This window comes from Lissotriton helveticus, chromosome 4_1 (genome assembly GCF_964261635.1).
Source record: "Lissotriton helveticus chromosome 4_1, aLisHel1.1, whole genome shotgun sequence".
In the NCBI taxonomy this organism is placed as follows: domain Eukaryota; kingdom Metazoa; phylum Chordata; class Amphibia; order Caudata; family Salamandridae; genus Lissotriton; species Lissotriton helveticus.
Window position 1 is genome coordinate 255,765,051 of NC_136063.1, and position 24,405 is coordinate 255,789,455.

Here is a 24,405-nt window from a genome sequence, read left to right on the forward strand (position 1 = left end):
GGTTAGATAGTGTCCTTTAAAGCTATATACTTCTGCCACTGAATTCTGAAATTGCTCTATAATAAACATAACGTACCATAACTGCTGCTTTTTCACACCATAAAAGCAGCTCGGATGGTGCTCTGTCTTTGCAACCCTGTTTGTCCATCATTCCTTCTTTCTTTACTTCTTTTGTTCATTCTTTCCTTTTTTCTTTCTTTCTTTCTTTCTTTCTTTCTTTCTTTCTCGCTTTCCTTTTTTATTTGTTTCTTTCTTTATTTATTTCCTCCTTTCTTTCCTTCTTCCCTCCCTTCCTACTTTCTTTCCTTAGTTCCTTCTTTGTTTCTTTCTTTACTTCCTGTTTCGTTTTTTACCATGTGTGCCTTTAGCACATATGTTTTTACCACACAGATGCCTTTACCACGCATGGTAAGTATACTTAAGGTAAGTAAATATCTCTATATAGCAGTAGGGCTGCTACCGGAAATGGGTGGTGGGGTAGAGGGAGAAGAGGAATTAAATAAATAGAAAAAAAGACTTACCTGACCTGAAACGGCTGGCCGCCGCCTGTCCTCCGTCCTCATTCTCTTCCTTCTTCCTGTTCAGGCTAGCAGCAGGAAGCACCTGGCAACATAGGCTCCCCTGAGCCAATCATAACGCAGCAATGCAGCATTGTAATTGGTCTGAGCACCAAGGTTTGGCGCTTAGATGGCAACTGGTAGATTGTTTGTGCAGTTGTTTCTCTACACTCGTTTTTCTTAAAACTTTTAAATGTCTCATTTCAGGCTTTAGTGATCAAAGCCAACATCTCAGTGGAGTGTGTCACATCACCCCACCCAGTGGATCTCCTCATACCATAGTTTGGTGAGAGTGGAACCCTTACACTTAGGTCCTGATGAATGCCATGGACCCAAATGGGCCACTAGGCAGAAACATGTTGTCCCTTTGATCCCGGTGGGAGGACCATCATATCCTCAATACACCAACCACGATTTTAAAGATACCATACAGATGCCAGCAATGTTAAAATTAATGAGACATCTGTAATGGCTTTTTAACTAACTTTTGTTTTCTTTCTGGGCCCCCACTTAGTTTAGAAGTGCATCCCTGTCGTCAGGTGTATGCCCGCCCTCTACCAAACCGAGTTTCTAGAGGGCGAGGACTGGTCAATGATGAAGCATGACACCAGGTGGTGTGTGAGACCAGTCCTTCACATTTTGTGAGATGAGAGGAGGTGAGAAGCGCTCTGACTATATGAAAGTCAGAGGTACGCATTGAGACCTGCGGCAGTGGGGGCAATTAAATTGAACAATCGAGCGGCCCGCAGGGCAGCGTTAAACTAACACTGGGGAGCACTGTCAAAACACTGACATTAACTGCCACGTCATAGACTCTGGTCACAAGGGTACCGGGAAGTGCGGAGACTACAGGAACGCTGTGCGCTACACAGCTCCAAAGCAGCTGATTCTTGTGGCGTAACTACTGGAACTTCCCAGGGGACCCAGACCCACGGTAACAAAAGACGTATATGAACACACCAATACCTTACTGGGTGATATCCTCTCACCGGGAATTAAAGACGGATAAGAGTTGAGTAGCAAGCCCAACACCACAACCTGTGTAGTTCTGGGAGCAGCAATTATTTCCCTACGAGCTTGACCCGTTGTAGTGGGACTCTGGGCACAGGCGCCATGGCAGGCAGAGGACCAAAGAGTCATACAACACAGGCGAAACTGGACAAATACGCTTATGAAAAGAACTGTCCGCCACTAACTGAGGGACGCACACCTACGGGGAAGACACCAGAAGGAGAAGGGGCCAAGAAGGTAACGCTAGAGGACATAATGAAAGCGCTGTCACATGTGCAGACTACGGAAGGGACGATCTCCACAGATGTCACTCTGCTGCGAGCAGACTTTCGCAAAATGACTGAGCGGATCAAAGAAGTTGAGGTAATCACGAAATCTCTGGTGGAGGACACCTCGGAATTGCAAACCGCGATGGCGGGGATCGAGGCCGAAAATAAGCAACTTAAGGAGAAGCTGGATGATCAGGAGGGGTTCTCGAGGAGGAACAATGTAAACATTCTTGGGGTTCCAGAGACAGAAGGCACCCAAGCGATGGACTTGTACGTGGAGGAGTTGATCAATACCAGGCTGCAGCCCAAGGGATTGTCTCTCTTCTTTTCAGTGGAAAGAGCGCACAGAGTCCCCGGCGGCAAACCGAAACCGGGTGCGCCCCCAAGACCGATCCTGGCCAGATTATTCAATTTTAGAGACCGAGATGCAATCCTCCAGGCGGCAAGGATTTCACCACCAATCAGAGTACATAACTCCACGATTGCCTGTTTTCCGGACTATACAGTGGACGTCTCCAGTCGCAGTAAAAGTTTCATGAAGTTAAAGCGCTGAGATTGAGGGAAATACCCTACTACATGCTATTTCCGGCAAGGCTAAGAGTAGTAGCTGACAACAGGACATGGTTCTTTGAAACACCAGAAACAGCATACGACTGGCTAGAGGGATGGAGACAAGTAGCAGCACCTCTCCGCACGAACAGAAATCACCGGTGCCAACAGGAAGAGGACCACGCTGGATCACAGGCGTCGGGACGGGAAAATCCAGACCGCTCACCAGGAACGGTGACGGCCGGCAACGGAAAGAGGCCAGATTCTTGAAATCCCGGTTCCCGCAGGAATATCTGTTGCCACGAACAATGGAGGTCGGGCAGTCGCTGGACACTGGACTGGGGCAAGCCGAGGAGGGCAGGAGGGGCCACTGCCTCCATGGGACCTTTTACCCCAGCAAGCAAGTACTACGGTTTGGGAAAGGGAAAAGCACTCTGCTAAGTTGGGGTGGCGGGCGGTTCAATGTTCGTTAAGCAGGGAGGCAGGGAGGCGGCGAGGGAGAGGAGATATAGTTCTGGGTTTTCTGTTTCAGGCAGGCTATGACGGTGTAAGCACACTAAATACACAACTAGGAGGCAGATACAGCTTACTTGCAAAATGGAAAAGACTTTCCAAGCTTGATCAGATTCCTCATGGCGCACAACTCACAACCTAATACTCACGGTGGGGAGATGCAGAAGACCCCGGTAGCACCACTATGGATACTTACATGGAATGTAAGCGGGTTAGGGGACAAAATCAAGAGGGGACTGGTGTTACAGGCCATAAAACGACAAGGTCCAGCAATAGTCCTATTACAGGAGACCCATCTCACAGGGAGGGCATACCAAGCGTTGGACAGACGAGGGTACAAAATGGCAGTGCATTCTGAGTTCACATCAGGCTCGAGAGGGACGGGCATCCTAGTAAGGAGAGCCTCCCCATTCATCATTCTACAAAGTAGGGCGGATGATCAAGGACGTTTTGCAGCAATCCAGGGACAGTGGGAAGGCAGACTTCTGAATATAGTATCAGTTTATATACCTCCAGCGCTCCAGTCAGTTGCACTACCTGCACTGGGAGAATTTATCTTAGATTTACCAGAAGGAGACCTTATTATAGGAGGCGATTTCAACACGACGGTAGATGTAACAGTAGATAGATTCCCTGTTCGACCCGAAACAAACGGACCCTCCCGGTTCCAAGGCTTTCTAGAGGCAATGGGACTGATAGATGTTTGGAGACATACGCACCCCACCACGAGTCAGTATACTTACCACTCCATGGTACACAATAGTCTATCACAAATTGACTACTTCCTGATGTTGGGAAATGGAATACAAAATATCGAGAGCGCAGACATACAACCCAGGGGAATATCAGATCACTCCCCGATATTGTTAACTTTATCCTGTCAGGAGAAATCTCGCAAGAGAATATACCCCATTTACCCTAACTATCTTAAGATCCCCAGTATTCGGAAAGAACTTAAAAAAATGACTAAACACTATTTTGACGAAAACACGGCATCGGTAACATCACCCTCGATTCTGTGGGAAGCATACAAGACGGTCCTCCGGGGTCAAGCAATAACCTCCATCACTGGGTACAAACGGTCGAAACAGCGAGAACTGTCAGAGTTGGAATTGGCTCTACACGCAGCGAATGTAGCACACATGGCAGATCCCACACCAGAGTGGACACACACCCTGCAAATATGCCAACAACAATATAGGGACCATCTAAAACGTCAGACAGTGGACAGTATTACGGCGACAACACACAGAATATATGAAGTGGGGGACAAGGCGGGAAAAATGTTAGCATGATTAGACAAGAAAGGGGGAGGTACTAAAGGAATACAACAGTTGTACACGTCGGGGGGGGGATACTTCAGACGCGCCCTGAGGAGATAGTCCACACACTAGCAGAGTACTTTGAAACAGTTTACACTCCAAATGGAGAAGTGACAGAGGAGGTGGCGTAGTTTACACTCCAAATGGAGAAGTGACAGAGGAGGTGGCGTTAGACTCCCTCAGCCATATAGTAACCTGGACACTTACGCCGGAAGCAGTCGATGAACTGGAGGCAGACCTCACGGCTGACTAAATACAATTGGCCATAAATGCGATACAATCTGGAAAAGCTCTGGGCCCCAACGGGATCCCCATAGAATGGTACAAAATCATGTCAGAATCGCTCAGCGCACCACTACTAGCAATGTACACTGAGAGTTTGACGAACACCGAACTCCCGTTAGACCAACAAACCGCGACGATTGTGGCGATTCTGAAGCCCGGGAACCCCCCGACGGACTGCACATCATACCGCCCGATATCCCTTATAAATGCCAAAGCTAAAATCCTGGCGAAACTACTGGCTACTAGATTAATGTCCCACCTCCCGCAGTTGATCCTCCCGGACCAATCGGGCTTTATGCCTAACAGAAACACAGCTCTCAATCTCAGGCGCGTACACGGGATACTGGCAAGGGCTCCATTATTAACAGAACCAGCAGTGATACTATTGTTAGATGCGAAGATGGCGTTCGACATGGTAGAATGGCAATATCTCTTTGCAGTCCTCTCTCATTTGGATTTGGCCCTAAATTCACAGCATGGGTACGACTCCTATACACTGACCCGATTGCTCAGGTCTCGGCTAACGGACACATTTCACACATAATACAGCTGGCGGAGGGGACGCGTCAGGGGTGCCCCCTGTCGCCTTTACTGTTTGCTCTAGTTTTAGAACCACTAGCGACCCTGATTAGAGCAACCCCGTTACTGAAGGGAATTAGCTGGGGAGAGGGATGGGAGGATCGTCTCTCGCTTTATGCGGACGATATGTTAGTATACCTGATAAACCCGGAACATAGTATACCGGAGCTTCTTGCACTCTGTAATACCCAAGGGAGAACGTCAGGTTACACCATAAATTGGTCAAAATCAGTAATACATGTCCTGAAGGGTCCAGAACCCTCATTCGCCACTGACTGCCTGCTTGTGCTAGCAGAAGATTCCTTTAACTACCTTGGTATATACATCACCAGGACCTCAAACAGAGTTCTTTAGAAAAAAACCTGAAGCCGCCTCTAGAACGTCTAAGACGCGATGTTAAGCACTGGGCGTCTCTGCCCCTGACACTGCAGGGCAGAGCAGCACTATATAAAATGATGGCACTGCAAAGATTTCCTCATGCACTTGATAACCCACCCTACCCGGTGGCACCGCAATACTTTCAGCAGGTAACAGCAATGGTTTCAAACCTATTGTGGGGAAATTGCCCAGCACGCATAGCTCACACCTTGTTGGAACAGAAGCTGGTATGAAGGAGGGATTGCACTGCAGAACTTCCATTTGTACTACTGGGCAGCGCAGCTTAAAACCATCAATCAATGGATTCCCGCACCCCAGGATGATCCAGCCTATAGGGCTGATAGAGCACAGACGGGCACGAACAGCATGCTGAAAGTGCTCTATTACAGAGGGTTAGCAGCGAAACAGATAGGACCCACAAAACATTCAGCTACATTATGGTACACGGCACAGGCGAAACTGGGTTGGAAAAGAGTAATAACTAAGCTCACCCCGCTATGTGACACCAAGGCACTGGGTCAGCTGAGCAGCAGTAGGGGCTTTACGCAGTGGGACAATATCGGAATATCCACGGGGGGGAGACTTATGGGATAAAGGGACGGTGGTCCCATTTACTCCACTTCAGCAACAGTACGATCTAGGTCCAAACGAAACAAATGTGCAAATTAGACATGCTTTATTAACGGCAATCCCAGCAGATACTGACGTCCCAGAGGCCTCTCCGTTAGAGGACCGACTACTTACTGATTATCTGCAACACATCGCCACATCCCTTACATATCGGAAACTGATTAATAACCTACCAGACCCTACACTTAAATTGCGAGAGAAGTGGGTGGAAGATGTGGGCGGCATGGATGATACGGAGTGGAGTGAGGCACTGGCATCCTCGAGAGAGGTGGAAATCTCGGCCAAGTTCCGACTAGTACAGCTTGAAATCCTACATCGGATTTATTACACTAGAATCACACTACACAAGCTACAGCGGGCCCAGCATCCCTACTGTCTTCGAGGGTGTGGGGAGGAAGGAACACTTCTACACACCATCTGGGACTGTCCATTTATAGCTGAATACTGGCGACAGGTGATGCGCACGATCTCTCAGACACTAGAAATCTCCCTCTTACCTGAGTCGCGAAAATGTCTTTTGAATGTATGAGACCCAAATGATCTCTCAAGCCATGGTCAAATTTGGGGTACAATAGGCATTTTGGTAGCGAAGAGAGATCTAGCGCTGAAATGGGGTGCAACAGAGCTACCCACATTGGCACAGTGGTGTAAAAATATGGACATGGTGATGATCACAGAACGCACAGTGTACACAACCAGGGGAAGTCCACGTAAATGGAACAAGGTCTGGACTCCTTGGAATGTCTTCAGGGGAGATATATGCGATCCATTGCCAGAAGACGACATAAACAGTTCTGATGAAGAGGGAGAAGGGGATTAAAGTGGGGTACCTAGGAGAATTTGATCAAGGTAACGACGAGAGTGAAGTACTGCTTCCATTATAATAAATATGTACTAGATTAAGCATCATTGTGTAACTAAGCCATCAATGTATAATTGCCATGACTGCCATTGTGTAAGGTTGATTAACTGAAAAAATAAAAAAATGTTAAAAAAAAAGGTACGTCAGACTCACAACCTTCTAAATGAGACCTGTAGGAGAAAATTTCACTTACTTCACTGTTAGGGAAGCTGCGTCTGGGCACCTAGACCTCTCCCCGCCGGACCGCATCTTAGCTTGTCTCCAGCGAGGAGCTGGATTTAAGGCTTCCGTGTTTGCCGCGTAATGGTCTATAGAGACTAGACCGCGCGGAACATTAAAAATGTCCGCCACTGTTGGGAAAAGGTGGCGGCCGCCATAATTGTAGGATACGCGACTGGGCTCTGCGATATCCTAGTCTTCAACACTATGATATACATCACATGTCACCCAGTTACCTCGCTCAGAAATTGACAATCTCGGGTGGCTCTAGATCCACAAGAAGCACAGAAAATCTACTGACACCACAAAGATTCAACAAGAAAAAAACATATAAACGGTCCTTCTCAGGGATGGCGCCCAGGATCTGGAATGCACTCCCTCCAGAAATAAGACTTATCTCATCCACGGCATGCTTCAAAACAGAAGTAAAATCGATTCTCTTGGCAAAATTCACATGAATATAGGCTAAGGAAATCTCAAGAATCACTAGTATTCCTTTTTTGACAATGGTCAGCTAGATCACCTAGGCACTTCTGTTGCCTTTGCCTTGACTCTATGGGTACTCATTATCTTATTATCTTTGGCTCACCTTTGCACAAAATGTTATGTTAAATGATTTATGTTGTCTGTATAACCTCTGTGTGTAAAGCGCTCTGATATCCGCAAGGATCTTGTTCGCGCTCTATAAAACTTTCAAAATAAATAAATAAATAAATAAATGCCTGCACTCACAAATCTGAAATAATTGCACTCAGTCTTTTACACTGGGAGCAGCTTCAGTGGGTTATAATATTACTGTTGGAGGCTGCTTGCTCCTGGTACCCCGTGCCTCTAGTTCCCTTGATCCAGACACACTCTGGACCTATGTGGTCATATAAGAGGTAGCTAGTGCATGTTTCTCACCAGGCTGTGTAATGCAGCCTGGTAGGGAACATGCAAAGTGCGCATGAACTGTTTGGTCGGCCCATGAGGGCCGGCCAAACAGTTCATGTGTACTTAGGAAGTGCACACTGCTCCTCCCCCTGCTCTGGGAGGCCTGGCCCCACCCCGCCATTGAGTGCAATAGATAAAAAAATAATAACAATACCTATATTATCCTTTTATTTTTCCTTTTGAGCTGCAGGGTGATGCTCCTTTGCCCTTAGCTGATATATATATATATACACGTATATATATATATATCACGCAAGCTAGGTGCTCCTCAGGGGGATCCCTCGTCTTCGTAGGGGTGGCTCATTGCCGGTGGAGCAGCCGGTATTAAATATCACAAGTAACACGGGGTTCCATCGAGCACTCAGGTCAAATAACACACGACAGGCTGTCCTTTAAGTAAAAAAATCCTGGTTTAATACAATCATAAACCAAACGTGACGTGTTTCGCACTTCAAGAGCGCTTGTTCCAGGATTTTTTGACTTAAAGGACGGCCTGTCGTGTGTTATTTGACCTGAGTGCTCGATGGAACCCTGTGTTACTTGCGATATATATACAGCTTCAAGGGGTCGAGGTATCGACATTTCCGGTGACCGCCAGCAATCACGGAACAATATGGGTTAATTGAGGTAATTTACCTGCATTTGGAGCTGAGTCCACATTGACTGCCCCTGCCCTGTCTGTTGCTCTGTGAGGCTGGCTGTTGCGGTACGAGGGGACCAGGGGAGACGACGGTGATGTTTCCTCTGGGTTGAACACTTCACAACCCGCCTGCACCAGCACTAACCCATCGTTTGGCTTCACTACTCCACACCACCCCCCCCGGACTGGCCGACACAGAGCCTTGTGGGCGTTGTAGTTCACCCATGGACACTGAACTACTACGGGTGTGACAACTTCATTAGGGGGAGGAGCATCGAGTGTTGGAAAGTACTTTACACAGGTGGGATCTCATAGGTGAAGGACATTTGACAGTGTTGGGCGCTGATGAAGGCTGGAATGCCGAAATGCATTCGCCGCCACTGTAACGGACGAAATTAAAGCGTGCTGCCTCTCCTGGAAACCCCTTTGGCCTCTGAGTCCTTCTTGCATGGAGGGGCTTTTTTCCGTATATATATATATATATATATATATATATATATATATATATATATATATATATATATATTTAAATTAATAAAAAGATAATTGAATTTTTTGTGGAGATTCACCACAAATCCCCCCCTTTTTCAAAATTAATTTTAAATACATGTTTTACTTTTTTGGGGGTAGTGCAAATTGAAAATGTTTAAACTACCCAAATACTATCCATACATAATATTAAACCATTCACACTCACCCCACCTAAAATACAAAACACAAAAGATATTAAGGCACCTCAATCTTGAGGTCCCTTGAACTTTATAACAAAAACATTTCTAAAAAAGGGACCATATGGAGCCTGTTGGGTATTGCACACCCAATACAACATGGAGCATGCCCCGATGAAGACACATGCCCCCTTGGTGAGGGAGAGTCAGCGCATTCTGATGAGGATACCCCTCGGACCTGCAATTGGGTGACCTAATTGAAGATTCACCTTAAGCACCATTTACAGAACGTCATATCTCTTGACTCAAGTTTATAGGTTTGAGAGGATATGTGACAGACTACAAAATCCTCTCGCTCCCCTTTAGGTATAAACAGACTTCTACTTAGCTTTCTGTGCATAAAAGATATCTTTGAACACCTAACCAAGATCCACTTGCTCACTAGTTGGGAAGTATTTACTCTTTATTAACTTATGCATTTTTCATAGCGCTGTTGAGGGACTTCGTCCCATATTCCTTCAGAACATATTCAAGTCCTACACTCCCACCAGAATTCTTCGATTTTCATCTGCAAAGATTCTGCCCCTTCCTAAAATCAGGAGAATACAGCAAGGAGAAACACAATGGCAGATACCCCAACCAGTAGAGGAAGAGGCAGCCAACAACAGGGGGCAGATGTGTCAAAGTCAAAGTTTTGAATTAATGAATGAATGAATGAATGAATGAATGAAGGATTCTTCTATAGTCCACAGCAACTTAGAAGAGTGCCCTGGCGTTTTTCTTAGGCACTGGAAGGGATCAAAATAGAGACTCACAGAAATCCTAACATCACTGACGTCTGAATACAAGTTTTTTCAGTTCCTTTTCAAATTTTACTTCTGAAATAGACCTCATATGTTTTCCCTTGCTGCACAAAAGCAATTCTGCCTATAACACAGACAGCACATAGTGCGCCAGCACAAGGAGAGGACAGGACTGCGCCATATAATGTTAAATATGGTGCATTTATGCCCTGTCACGCAGCGCAGCAAGGTGTCATACTGCACTGCGTTGCTTGACATTTTGATCAATCTGCCCCTAGATTTTCCTGCCTGGTACCAAAGGAAAAGAGAGAAGTGTCCTTAATATGTAGGAATAAAACATCCTGCATATCAGAAACATTTTAGTTTTGTTTCACCGACACATACATGTGCTTTGGGATTTTATGTTTTTTAAAACAAAAGAGAATGCCGAGCCACCTGGCTCAACTTCGCATCTTGCTCCGCATTCATCTGTGATGCCAGCGCATCACCATACATGCTCTAAATGGTCCTGGGGGAGGGATAACGGCCCAGGCAAGGTGGATGAGTTCTCACCAATGCCTAAATGATGGCTTGAATTGTCAACTTTTTCTCTATTTAGGGTTCTAACTTGAAGTGTGTAAAATACTCATAGGTTTATTTACAAGCCCCTTGAGCCACCCGTATGTTATTTTTCCCATGTTAAAAATTATGAAAAAGTAGCGCATGGCACTTGTAAATAAGCCCCTCAATATTTAATGTGTCTCCTTTACTCATTGGCATCTACTAGCACCTGAACTGCGAAAACCCCTATCACAGTGTCAAGTAAAATGTGTGCAGTGTTATTTTACGTACTCACGCACAAACGTTACTTTTGGGTGAATCTGACGATGCCCCTTAACCACATGTGAATTCATACCCTGTGGTATTACTGAATATAAAAATACTGCACCCAGTATTTTCTCATGCAAATTCAATACCTAAAAAAGTATTGGGTGCGAACATTCTGTGGCCACTAATACTGGTCACGGAATTTGCACGACTTCTCTTGTGGGATATGCAAAAGGGAACTGAAATACCTTTTTATGACACATAATATACAAGAATGACTGCTGACCTGAAAACGCAGGTTCCCCGCCCAGAAATGAATCGGTCAGGAGGAGATCGTTTGCCGGAATATATACTCCGCATTATCGCCTTTTATACTTTGATTTATGACTACATGACAGCATACAAAAATTGTTACTTGTACCAACAATCATTGCTAAAATTCTGCTACTTTGATTTATGGGTGGCTTACAGTAAATTGAAAGTGTTCCTTGCATCACAAGACCCCGCTCACTCTGCGAAAACCTTCCGTCTGTATGAAAATGTTGTTCCCTCTTTTAACTCTTGTTGACTTTCATGATTGACACGTCAGTGTTTGTTTCTGTACAGTGCTCTGCCAGCTCCCTGTGTGTTGTGCACTATATATAAGTGCACAAAAATGGATAAATCAGTGAAACCCATGTTTTCATTCATACACATAATCAGTTGACCCAAACACATAGGAACACGCAAAAGAGCCTGAATGGGACAATCACACTCCACGGGAAGCCCCGCAGCCTGTTTCTGGCCACATAACAGCACAACACAGAGGTGGACATTTTGTGGTTCCTGCAGAGCAGCAGTACCAACCATTCTTGCCTCGCACTACCAACGCCATCTTCCATTAGAACATTGCCTCTTGTATGCTCAGGATGATGACCTTTTCAAATAACAGGCGGAAGTGCTGGTGGTAGAGTGAGTGAACCAGCAGGGCTGGCTCTAGAGTTGGTGGCACTCCGTGCTACAATCTTTGCTGCCCACCCACCCATGACCTCGTTCTCCAGGGATTCCCTCCCTACCACCCGTCAACTGTACCGCTCATCTCTCCAAAGCACCTCCTCCAATTTATTTAATTGCTTCTATTATTATTATTATTATTATTACAGAATTTGTAATGCCCACAGATACCACAAGTGGTTTCCTGGCTCCAGGCAAAGCCAGGTAGGAAAGAGGGAAAACACAGAAAGCTCGAATTAAAAGAGCCAGGTCTTTAGACCCTTGTGTAATGCGAGAAGAGATATCACATTTTTCAGAGAAGCAGGTAGGTAATCCCATAATGTTTGCCCAAGATAGGAGAAAGACCAGCCTAAACGGGCCAGTTGGATTTTTGGAACCACAAACCGGTTTGTCAAGCAGAATGCAAGGGGCGAGAGTGATGATATAACTGGATCAAATTCTTCAAATATTTAGGGGCCGAACCTGATTTGGCCTTGAACATATAACTCAGAATGCCTGAGACAGAGGCAAACTTGGGTAGGTGATAAAGAAGCCTTGCTGCTGCGTTCTGCACCCTTTGCAGATTATGGATGGTCGATTTATCAGCTCCCAGATACAGGACGTTATCACAATCTAGTCTTGAAATCACAATAGCTTGGATCACTGTTCTCTGTGCAGGGAGGGGAATCAACCATAGAACCTTTTTTAACCACTTCAAGACTGCAAAGCAGGTAGATGTCACCTTGGCCACTTGTTGTTTTATAGATAGACATTCATCCACAATGAATCCCAAATTCTTAACGCTGCTCACAGGCGCGGGCTGAGCTCACAATTCGGGGGGTGGGAGGGGGCAATATGCAGAGGCCCCTAAAAAATTAGGTCTTTTGCCTATGATTATGACTTCAGTTTTATCACCATTTAGTTTGAGCAGGCTATTCTGCATCCAGAAGGTGACTTTGCTCAATCCCAAGCTGAGGTCTGAGGGCTTGTGTCCATGTGACGAAGAGAGGGAGAACACAATCAGTGTATTGTCAGCCTAAGAAAACAGACAATCCCAAACTTTCGACCACCTCTGCTAAAGAGTGGACATATATATTAAATAGCAGAGAACTAAGCACCGAGCCCTGTGGAACTCAAGAGGGGATGGCGATCTGCAAGTAACAAAAGGATCTTTGTGTCAAAAGTAGTAACCGACTGAGATATCTACATAAGATACAAATCTGTGATCTGGGTGTCACATCTTCCCCTAACAAAGATATCAGAAAGGGACTTCATGTAACCTCACCAACACAAAAGCCTGACCACTAAAGGTGCCCTACCCCAGGCCTCCATCTTTCAACTTGAAAGGAGACTAAACGCAGTACCATTAATTTAAGGAGGCAGGTAAGGGTACAAGAAACATTCACAATGCGCTACATCACATGCATGTTGCATCATTAGAGGCCCATTTAAAGAGGTCAGGATCAGCCAAGGACTAATTATGAGGTGGGATGGCGGACAGTCATATCCCATGATATCACTGTGTATTGTCTCAAATACTACAGCTCAGAATGGAAGGGCTAGGCAGAGGACACAATAACCAGGCCCGGACTGGCCATAGCGGGCACCGGGCAATCCCCCGGTGCGCCGCACGGGTGGGGGGCCGATTTGGGGCCCCGGGGGCCGTTTTTGTTACGGGGCTTTTTTGCAGCATAGCTGCAAAATCGGCCCTGTAACAAAATCGGCAAAACACCGGCCCTGGCAAAGAGCTCGGCGGCACCCACCCCCCTCCCGGTGGGAGGGGGGCCGGCCAAGCTCTTTGCCAGGGCCGGTTTTGGTTCCCAGTCCGGCCCTGACAATAACACAATAAAGTGTAAGACAATTTACCCATGCCAACTGCTTCCAAAATGTAAATGTTGCTGTGTATGTCCTACCCACATGTGAATGTAGGTACCGGTTGCCATTGGGAATGGTAGCCTGAAGTTGAAATGAGGACATTTATAAAAGTTGTATTCTCATTCAGAGTCTTCAGCATTGTCACAAAGAATAGGGATGTATATCAGTTCGATAGTATGATCAACATAGGGTAGATCCCTTGTAAGAATTTCACTTGCTTAGTGTTGACTATATAATGGAATGTAAGAGAAGAGAAGGGGGTTGTATATGGGACCAGAAATGTTTGTGAGGGATCATGTGGAATGTTGAGGATACACAGTTTGAGGTGAAATGATATCCTTGCACATGTCACCAGCCAATGTTGTGCACAAACCCCACGGTTAAGATTGCCTACTGATATAAACTGAGGGCACAATGGAAAAGGAGAAGTTCAGTGATGGATGTGACTCTTACCCAGCTGAGACCAGAATGTCTGTCACCAAGTACAATCGGTGTTTATTTCAACCTAATGTACAATGTCACTCCTATTGTGCAGATATAGAGCATGACCAATCAACACCTCTTCTTACATGTGACACTGCAGAGTAGGATGCAGATGATGAGGAGGCACCACCCTTGCGCCAGGCCCTAGTATCCAAGCAAACTGACAGTAGAAGCCTTCAGCCTCCACGCACACGCCTGCACCAGCCACTGCTCCAGGGCCACCAGTCAAGTCAGAGAATCTTATATGGTGCATATATCACCAGTAGGTCTCATGGTGCTTGCGGAGATTCCAGAGACTGGAGGTCATATCCAATTCACGTTATTTCTGGTCAAACAGCCACCTTTTTAATTATTTGTGGAATCACTGGTTTTCCGCAATAGAAAGAAGATGTAACGGCAGCTTGTCCCAGAGATGGGATCAGACCCATTGTGTATGGTGCGGACGCACAATGGGGTGAGAAGAGATTTTGCACTGGATCTTAATGTTCGTTCTGGCTGATATCTTTTACGTTTTTTCGCTAAATAACCAGGCCCGGTGCCATAGATACTTTTATGAGTTAGGCACGGGATTTTAAAATGATCTCTTTTCCTAACTGGAAGCCAGTGGAGAGATCTCAGACTTGGGACTGAAGGAGATCTTGGAGGTAAATTTAAGATCAGTCTGGCCGCAGTATTCTGTAGAATTTGCAGTTTAGAAAAGAGGTCTTCATTTAGAGAGGCTAGTAAGGCATTCCCATAGTCCATGCGGCTTACAATTAAGCCCTGGACCAGAGGCTTACTGGCTTTTGATAGGTAGCCATTTAAAGAGTTTGCGTAGCTTCTGCAAATTCGCGTAACAAGTGCCTAGCACAAGATTGACATGATTTTTCACGGATAGCTTATTGTCAATCATTATTTCAAGGTTTTAGACAACTTGGTTAGGGCATGGGCCCAATGCATGAAGCCACCAGCTGCTAGACCAATATTCTTCGGTCCTGTCGAACAGAATGATCTTGGTTTTACTGCCGTTTAGCTGTAATTTGTTATTGCCCAGCCAGTTGTTGATGTGGGTCAGGCAGTTATTAAACAGCATCATTGTGTCTGTAGGGTCAGGACCAAAAGTGATCAGCAGCTGGGTGTCATTAGCATATGACACGACCTCAAACCCATAAGACCTGATTATCCTGGCCAGAGGTGTTACATAAAGATTAAAAAGCATAGGGCTCAGGATTGACCCCTGAGGAACTCCAATGCTTACTGGTCTGCTGCACGAGGCCAGGGTCTCTATATGTACAGTAGTGGAGGGATCCTTTAGATAGTTTTTAAACCAGTCCAGAGGTTTCCCTCGAAACCCCCATCTCCCAGAGCCGTTGTTCTAAAATGTCATGGAAGATGGTGTCGAAGGCGGTAGACAGGTCCAAAAGAACCATCATAGCTGATTCTCTTTTATTCAAAGCCAGCCTGATGTTATCAACCATCTCTACTACTGCTATTTCTGTGCTATGGGCCGACCGGAATCCTGATTGCGATGAGTCAAGAAGTCCATGACTTTCCAAATGGACAGTGAGTTGTTTATTTACCAAGGATTCGAGCGCCTTCCCGAAATAAGGCAGTAGTGAGATGGGACGCTAATTACCTGGTTCTCTGGGATCTAAAGTTGGCTTTTTCAGAATGGGTCTGACTTGAGCTGTTTTCCATCTTTTGGGCACCCTCACTTGGTCTAGTGACATATTAAAAATCTCTGTTAACTTTGTTGTCAACAAGGGTGCTAATTGCATAAAAAAGCGGGGAGGTAGAGGATCTGCTGGTGAGCCTGATTTGATCTTAGCAATGGCTTCTGGTACCTGTTCGTAGTTCACAGTTTTAAATTCTGCAAGCAAAGGCAACAGCGGTTAACTATTCGCCGCTGAGGGTGGGTCAATATCGTATACATTGTCTTGAGGGAACGATCTATAAATAGCTTTAACCTTTTCGTAAAAAAAGGAGGATACTCTATCGACATAAGGTGCAATAAATTCCAAAAGAGTGTTTACTAAATTGGTTTTTTGGCCTGGGGGTCTGTAAACTAGGGCCCCTGTCCATGCTTCAGACGATTGGGTCATGATTTCAAAAATATGTATTTCCGCTTTGTCCGTAGTGCAGGAGTGATGATATCTAATTTTCCCTCGGTGGCCACTGCTACCCCCCTCCCCCTCTCCCAACCACTCTATCTAATCTAGTTAGCTGATATTGGGATGGAAAGCCAGTCGCTATGTCAGGAGATGCCTGGTCATGGAGCTATGTTTCAGTTATGAAACAGACATCCGTTTTTTCAAGATCTAAGAGGCTCCATAATTCTAGAGTGTGTTTAGGAATGGACCGGGCATTAAGATAGAGTCTGTGTAGTTGGTAGGGGCTATCTGGTAAGTCTCCTTTTTTTAAGGCAAGAGGTAGTTGTCATATATGATTCCTTCCTGGAGGTCTGAATGCCAACTGATTGAGGCACAAAAAACTCCTCAGTACATAATAAATCATTTGGTTTTAAAACGGTGAAAGGCCTATTTAAACATTTTAACTCTGCGCTGGAGTAACGCTGCATGGCCATAGTTGATAGCTTACTTTCAGTTAAGCCCTATACACTTAAAAAGGCAGGGGTCCTGGCGGCTGGCAGCCGTCTGGCGCAGACGGGCTTGACTTTGGAGCGCTGCTGCGCACGTCCGCGTCCCCTCCTGCTTTAAATAGGCAGAGGGGAGGACGCAGCTGCTAGACCGCCAAACCAACTGGAAACCACCAGTCCCAGACCGGAAGTGTGTAGATACGCCCTGAGCCCCTCTGCTCCAGCTGGTTGTGCCTCCTTCATTCCACCTGCAGATCATGCCGCCTCCATTCCACCTGCAGATCATGTCTCCTCTGTTCCACCTGCTGATCATGCCTCCTCTGTTCCATCTGAAGATCATGTCTCCTCTGTTCCACCTGCTGGCCATGCCTCCTCTGTTCCACCTGTTGGTCAAGTCTCATCTGTTCCACCTGCTAGTGATGTCTCCTCTGTTCCACCTGCTGGCCATGCCTTCTCTGTTCCCCTGCTGGTAATGTCTCCTCTGTTTCACCTGCTGGTCATGTCTCTTCTGTTCCACCTGCAGATCATGTCTCCTCTGTTCACCCTGCTGGCCATGCCTCTTCTGTTCCACCTGCTGCTCATGTCTCATCTGTTCCACCTGCTGGTCATGGCTCTTCTGTTCAACCTGCTAGTGATGTCTCCTCTGTTCCACCTGCTGGCCATGCCTTCTCTGTTCCCCTGCTGGTAATGTCTCCTCTGTTTCACCTGCTGGTCATGTCTCTTCTGTTCCACCTGCAGATCATGTCTCCTCTGTTCACCCTGCTGGCCATGCCTCTTCTGTTCCACCTGCTGCTTATGTCTCATCTGTTCCACCTGCTGGTCATGGCTCTTCTGTTCAACCTGCTGGTGATATCTCATCTGTTCCTCCTGCTGGACATGCTTCCTCTGTTCCACCTGCTGGACATGTCTCCTCTGTTCCACCTACTGGTCATTTCTCCTCTGTTCCACCTGCTGGTCATGTCCCTGTGTTTCACCTGCTGATCTTGTCTCCTCTGTTTTACCTGCTGGTCCCGTCTCCTCTGTTCCACCTACTGGCCATCCCTCCTGCTTTGCATCTGCTTAGCATGCTTCCTATGTTCCACCTGCTGGTAATGTCTCCTCTGTTCCATCTTCTGGTCATGTCTCCTCTGTTCCACCTGCTGGTCATGCCTCCTCTGTTCCACCTTCTGGTCATGTCTCCTCTGTTTAACCTGTTGGCCATACCTCCTGCTTTGTATCTGCTTCTCATGCCTCCTATGTTCCACCTGCTGGTCATGCCTTCTCTGTTCCACCCGCTGGTCCTGTTTCCTTGTTTCTACCTGCTGGTCATGCCTCCTTTGTTCGACCTGCTGGTCATGCCTCTTCTGTTCCACCTGCTGGTCATGGTCCCTGCTTTGCATCTGCTAGCCCTGTCTTATTCATCATGCCCTTTGACTCTGCCTCTTCCACTAGCCTTCCTATGTCTGCTAACCAAGCGCCATTGCTTCAAAACTCAACAAAGTAACAGTTTTCCAAGGCCTGTTGTGTCTGTCGACTATTTTATGCCTGCATCTGCGCAAGCGCATAGAAGATGTGTGCAGTGGGCGCGCCCGTGCACCAATGGCAAGCCCGTCTGCACCCATCCGTGCCTGGACGTCGCCAGTCTTGGAGGCAGTCCTACCCGCACAAGGAGCTCCTCTCCATTTGAGCCCTGTTGAAACCATGCATCAATCAGGACTGGGCACCAGCTGAGTGCCTTTTATGCTGTGAATAACGTGTATTTAACAATAAAGTGGATGCTCATATTATGTCACCCCCTCTCACACTTTCAAATTTCTCAGCCTCAACTGCTGCTTGCTTGTAAAACACTATGCTGAGGTGTTCGATCTGATACAGGACGAGGTACCTGATATCCTTTTCTTAACAGAGACTGGCTCACTCCTGATACAGAGGCTGAGCTGCCATTGGCCATGCCACAGTGCTATACTCCAAAGAAACTGAACAGAATAGGCAGCAGAGCGTGAGGCATTGCAGTTATCTTTAAAACCAGCTACTCATGTAGTCTTATTAAAGAGACTATGGGCCAGATGTAGGTAAATCATATTTACCGACTCTTAAATACCGAATTTTACCGATTCGGTATTTAAGAGTCGGTAAATATGAAGTACCGAGATGTAGGTAAATCCAGATGTGGATTTACCGATTCTTTAAAAGTCGGTATTTACCGATTCGGTAAATACCGACCGGTAATGCTCCATTCATTCCTATGGGCTTTGAAGCCCATAGGAATGAATGGGGCATTACCGGTCGGTATTTACCGATCGGTAAATACCGATTTTTGGCAAGGGTGCAGGGGGTGTCACTTTGACACCCTCTAGCACCCCCAAAAAAGGTTCGGGGGCCATATGGCAGGCATACCTGCCCTAAGGGCAGGTCTGCCTGTCATATGGCACAGGTGTGCATGCACACATGTGCATGCACACCTGAATCGGTATTTCACCATCAAATAGAATTTGATGGTAAAATACCGATTTCTTAGGCCTTGTGGGACTCATAAGAGTCCCACCTACATATCGATTTTACAGATTCTGTAAATATACCGGTCGGTAAATTTACCGACCGGTATATTTACAGATTCGGTAAAATTACCGATCGGTAAATTTACCGAACGGTAAATTTACCGATTCTGCCCCCTACATCTCAAATTCCTTTTACCGGTCGGTAACGGCCGAATTCAGCCGTTACCGACCGGTAAAACCCTACCTACATCTGGCCCTATATGCTGACTGTGAAAGTGCACTCTTCAAAATCACCCTAAATTGCAATTTTACTCTATCAGGCTACTCATTTATAGTCCCCCAAGCCCATCAAAAAATTTTAGGGAAGCGCTAACAAACTTGGTCGGCATACTGGCGAACAGGTCCGCTAACTTCAACATATTGGGGGATCTCCTTCTGGAGGCTGGCCAAGACAATGAGATCACCAACTTTTTGGCTAATCTGGCTGCATGTCAATTAATGCAATGCGCTCCCAGTAGTACACACTCTGCAGGACACCTCTTAGACCCCGTCTTTACCAACATACCTGCTCTAAAAGTCTGTCACCCTCTCCCCATGACATGCTCTGACCACTTTCTTATTTCCATGACAATACAGGGTGAAGACCCATCCTCTGACGCCCACTCTAAGCCCATTCTAAAACGCCCTTGGCACAAGCTAGATGTCAATCATTTCTGAAACCTCCTCTTCAACCAGATGCCTCAACTGACTGGAATATTGAAGTTGCAAACAGACTTCTGCTTGAGTGGCTTACGCACATCCTTGACAAATACATCCCGGCCAAATACACCTATAGCTGCAGAACACAAACCAGTTGGTGGTTCAATGAGACGCTGACCCGGGCGTGAAAAAACTTCAAGGCACTAGAGCGCGTATGGAGATGACACTATGACCCCACCCTCAAGGCACAATACCACTCTTCCAATCTAGGCCTATAACAAATCCATCCGTAAATCGAGGGCTGATTACTTTCTGGAAAAGAAAATTAAAATAGCAGCAACGTGGCTCAAAGCATTTTCTCCCTGCTAAAAGATCTTCAAACTCCAGCGCGGGCAAATTAACCCACCATCACCTCGAACTTTCAGTGCAAGGCTCTTGCCTCCTTTTTTGTTAAGAAGGTTGAGGACGTCTATAAAACCTCCCCCCCCCCCCCACTATCAACAACGAAGTTCCTAAGGTCCTCACTAGTTCCGCTGGCCCCTTACTACTCTCTTTTCTGGTACTATCCCAGGAAGTACTGATGACCCTCTGTAATGAAATTAAACCAGGATCCCCAGCGAACCCACTTAAACCAGATCAGTTCAAGAAATTTCTATCCCACCTTCTGCCTATCTTCTGTGAACTGATAAACCTGTCCTCTGCAAAAGTACCTGTTGCATTGATGCACACTAAAGTGATCCCATTACTAAAAAAACATCCCTAGATGACTCTAAACCAGAGACTTTCTACCCCATCTCACTCCTTCCTTTTGTGGCTAAAATCACCAAGTCTTACATCAATTCTATTCTAACCATATTCAAAGAGGCCAGTGAATTTATGGACCCCTCGCAGAATGACTTCAGATCCCATCACAGTATTGAATCTGCCCTACTGGCAGTCACGAACACCTGCGGAGTTCCCGGGATGAGGGCTGTACCTTGGTACTGACACTGCCACATCAGATTCTTCTTCTGCGCTTACAGGAGATAGGTACTGGAGGTGCCGCTTTAAACTTGTTCTCATCATTTTTAGCTGAAAGATCCTTCCAAGTGGTCTCCGCTCCCTACAGCTCTCAGACACATTCCGTGCACCAGGGGGTGCCACGGGGATCAGCTCTGAGCCCTACACTATGTAATATTTCAATTCAACTACTAGCAGCTGTTGCAAAAAGTAGTAGCCTCTCTTTGGTGTCCTATGCTGGCGACACTCAGCTTGTGATCTCTTTGTCAAATGACTCAGTACCAAAACTTGGCTAAATTCCAGGATGATTTGGTGGCCATCGCGGATTGGATGGCAGCCAACCCCTTACAGCTGAATGATAACAAATCTGAGATTCTTCTCCTGGGTAGAAACACCCATTTATGGATCGAGTACTGGTGGCCTGCTGTGCTGGGCCCCCCACATCGCCCAAGGAGATCGTAAAAAAATCTGGGTGTCTGGGTTGACTGTGCTTTGACTTTTTAGGCACAGATGAAGTCAGTGGCTGGTGTCTTTTTCAGGCTGCTACATGGACTTAAGTCACTGTTCGGATTCTTTGACGTCCAAACTCAATAGATCATTATCCAGTCTACTATACTTTATAGACTGGATTACTGCCATTCATGTACTTGGGCGCCAACAAAACAGGGATTCATTGCTTCCAGAGGGCACAAAATGCCGCAGCTCGGAGGCTCTTCACTCTTTCCAAATCCTACAGTTTCCAACCTTCTATGTAAGCTCCATTGGCTTCCAGTGGAGAAGAGAATCCACTTCAAGGTACTGTGCATCTCTGTTTTCAAAAAGGAGGGAGAGCGTGATCCGAAGGGATCAATTGGGGCGTAATTACCACTCACATGGAGTGGAAGGTCCAGCCTCAGTCCGTGCCCTCAGTCGATATTTTATTCAAGAAAAGTGGACAAGGCTGTTCCTTGGGTAGACAGGGAAGGGAGTGAGATGCACTGGTCAAAGGAGAAAGTGGTGGTTAAAGGGTGTTAACCTCCCACTGGGTATCCATAATGTTGGATATGTTTGCCTCACACACCCTTGCAGGTGTCATGCTTCATCATAGGCATTGCTCCTCGTCGGGTAGGCGGTGCAATTCCCAACTGGCTCTCCTCAAAGAGGGGCTCTTTGGCGGAGATCTTTTGAATCCAACTGCCTATGGGTGAAGTGTGGGTATGGGGCCAGAGGGATTGTAGACTTAATAGTGAGTTAAAATGTAGCGTAGGGTACCTGAGACTATTTTATTCGGGTGGTCCCTCGTTACAATTAAAAGGTGAAGCTAGACTGGACTATCTGGAAAATAATGTTTCCTTGTTCTAGACTAGACTAGGATGTAGAAACACGGTCAACATGTTTCTCGCTATGTGCAATGACTTGCGATTCATCAGGACCTATATGGTGTTGTCTACAAAAGAAAATAACTTGTGTCAACTAAGGTTGCTCATACATCAAAATATGGGAAGAGTTTTTACCTCAATAATGTTGTTCCTTGCCTGAAGTGGGGAACAAAAAGAGGCTGATTATGAGCAGAAGTGACATAATACCAGTGACCAGGTGCATACATGGTGACATGTTCAGTGGTGCATTAGCATGCTAGGCATGTAATAGTTTAAAAGCTGGACCACATGTCATGCTTGGGTGTGGAGCAGCGTGGATTAAAAGGGTGCAGCATATGAGTGTGTGGCTGCCTGCTGGTGGATCAAGTGATTAAAAACAGTGTAGCAGCATTCAGGTTGTTGTAATGAGAAAGGATATCCCCAACTTACCTAAAAGTCAGGAATTATCCGCCCCATCAATACTCGGCGGGTTGTACAGCGTGAAAGATGCCTCTAGATTTGAGGCTGGGTAATAGGGAGTTAAAAACAAGGTTTGCAACGTGTTTTTTCTAACAATTAGCAAGCTGTGAGCTGATCTCCCTAGTTTATCACGTGGAAAAGGGGCGCTGACTAGCAGGAGTGGCCACAACCCGTTCTGTGAGTACTGGCGGTCAGGGACCCTGCTCCCAAAGATAAAAGCGCACTTGCCTAATGTGATTTTCCCAAAACTGCGAGGGCACTAGCTTAATATATTACTGGAAGGGTGAATAGTCTCCCCATATTGGCCCTTGATTCTAGCGGTACAGATGATCCTTAATCACAGTACCTGGGCTGTCCTAAATGGTGCTTGTGTGGCGTAAAGCCACGCATGTTCTGGGGAAATATATAGAAAAGTTACTGTCAAATAGATGGCCCAAGTCCTATCTTACTTACCGGTGCCTCTGTTCACTCGCGCCACTCACCTATAGCTCTCCGCTTGGCAGGCTTGTGTCCTACCCCTCATTCCGCCGAGATCGGGCTGGCGTGTTTTACCCGGTGTCTCCCGGATAAAAACAGTTTGTTTGGGGCGTGGCCACTCCCCGGGAGGAGGTCTGGGATGTGCGTGTATGTCACATGACTTAATGGGTTGACAAGGCGGCCATTTTATAGTGGCTTTAGATCGTGGGGCTACTGTGTTAGGCATTAGCACCCGCTTGGTTGATTAAGCCAGCATCGGTTGGGGTCATTCAGTTTAGTGTATTAAGCCTAGGAAAGGCTGGTGCAGTCTACCCCGTCTCTCCCAAACCAAAACAATATGTTTTGGGGCGTAATCAAGCCCCTGGCGGGAGTTCCGAGGTTTGGTGAATGATGTGCGTGTCACAAGACTAGGTTGGAAAACAGGGCGGCCAATTTATAGAGGTTTGGGATTGTGGGACAGTTGAGTCAAAGAATAACACCAAGTTGGATAATTATGCCCGGAAACAATTATGGTTCAGTCCAGTCTGGTATAATGTGCCATTGTAGATGGGAGGGGATTTCACAAAACAGTACAGTGGGCCACCTGGTGTGTCATAGAAAAAACAAACGTGGAAGGTTGGCGTTAGGATTTCAGTGGCTGTTCAGTGGAGGCTCATGAGGTTAGGATATCGATAATTACCCCCCGTTATTTAACTGGGTAGCTAGAGTGTTGACAGTTGGATCAACTTTGTGGTACTAGCATTGTGGACACCTAATAAGGCGGTGTTGGTAGGTGGTGTGGTAGGGGGAATGTGTAGTGTAACCTGCCCTCAAAAAAAAAAAAAAAACCACTATGCATCTCTCACAGAATTTTGCATGCCCAAGCCCCCACCATTCCAGCCAATCTCCTAACTCCTTACATCCCTAACCGCTCGTTGCACTCCTCAGACTAACACATAGCATGTGTCCCTCGTGTCAGAAGAGCAAATGCCGGCGGCCAGTCGTTCCGTGCTTTTGCTCCTGCCCT